Source organism: Orycteropus afer, unplaced genomic scaffold (assembly GCF_000298275.1).
Source record: "Orycteropus afer afer isolate SDZICR_OR568_19922 unplaced genomic scaffold, OryAfe1.0 scaffold00236, whole genome shotgun sequence".
Lineage (NCBI taxonomy): Eukaryota > Metazoa > Chordata > Mammalia > Tubulidentata > Orycteropodidae > Orycteropus > Orycteropus afer.
Genome location: NW_006921823.1, coordinates 815,436 through 817,035, shown reverse-complemented (window position 1 = coordinate 817,035; position 1,600 = coordinate 815,436).

Sequence of the window (1,600 nt, the reverse complement as noted above, 5' to 3'; positions counted from 1 at the left end):
AACATCTCCAACAATTAGAAAAAGAACAGCAAGGAAAGCCCATAGTCACCAGAAGAAAACCAAGATTTGAGCAGAAATCAATGAAACAGTAAATAGAAGGGCAATAGAAAAAAATCAACAAGACTAGAAGTTGGTTTTTTGAAAAGATCAATAAAAGTGACAAACTACTGGCAAATTTAACAAAGTAAAAGAGGGACAGAATACAAATAACATGAAAAGAAATGAAATGGGTGACATCACAAGAGAACCAACTGAAATAAAAAGGATATTATCAGGATACTATGAAGAATTTTACTCCAACAAATCTGAAAATCTGGAAGAAATGGACAGTTTTCTAGAAACACATGACTTACCTAAACTAACACAGATTGATGTAGAAAAGTTGAACAGGCCCATCACAAAAGAAGAAATTTAACAGGTCATAAAAAAATTACCAATGAAAAGAGTCCTGGCCCCGATGGTTTCACTGGAGAATTGTACAAAACATTCAGAGAAGAACTGATACCAATTCTACTCAAACTATTCTAAAACATAGAAAAGGATGGAATCCTCCCTAACTCATTTCATGAAGCAAGCATAACCTTGATACCAAAACCAGGAAAAGACATCACTGAAAAGGAAAACTACAGACTAATATCCCTCATGAATATAGATGCAAAAATCTTCAACAAAATCCTAGCCAATAGACTGAAATAATTTATCAAGAAAATCATTCATTATGACCAAGTGGGGTTCATACCAGGTATGCAGGGATGGTTCAACATTACAAAAACAATCAACATCATCCACCACATAAATAAAGCAAAGGACAAGAACCACATAATCATATCAATTGATGCAGAAAAGGCATTTGATAAAATCCAACACCCATCCCTGACCACAACTCAGCAAAATAGGAATAGAAGTGACATTCCTCAACATAATAAAGGGCATTTATGTAAAACCAACAGCCAACATTATTCTCAATAGACAGAGATTGAAACCATCCCTCTTGAGAACAGGAACCAGACAAGGATGCCCTCTATCACCACTTCTATTCAACATTGTACTGGAAGTCCTAGCCAGGGCCATAAGGCAAGAACGGGAAATCAAAGACATCCAAATTGGTAAGGACAAAGTCAAACTATCCTTATTTGCTGATGATATGATCCTATACCTAGAAAACCCAAGAGACTCAGTCAAAAATCTACTGGAACTAATTGGGAGATTTAGCATCGTGGCGGATATAAGGTCAACATCCTAAAATCAGTTGGATTCTTCTACACCAGTAAAGAGATTGCTGAAAAGGAAATAAGGAAATCGATACGATTTACAATAGCTACCAAAAAAATAAAATACTTGGGAATAAATCTTACCAGGGACACAAAAGGCCTCTACAAAGAAAACTATAAAATCTACTTCAAGAAACCATAAGAGATCAATATAATTGGAAGAACATCCCATGCTCTTGGATAGGAAGATTGAACATTGTGAAAATGTCAGTTCTACCCAAAGCAATCTATACTTTCAATGCAATTCCAATCCAGATCCCATCAACATTCTTTAGGGATATGGAAAAACCAAGCACTAACTTTATATGGAAAGGAAAAAGACCTCAGAT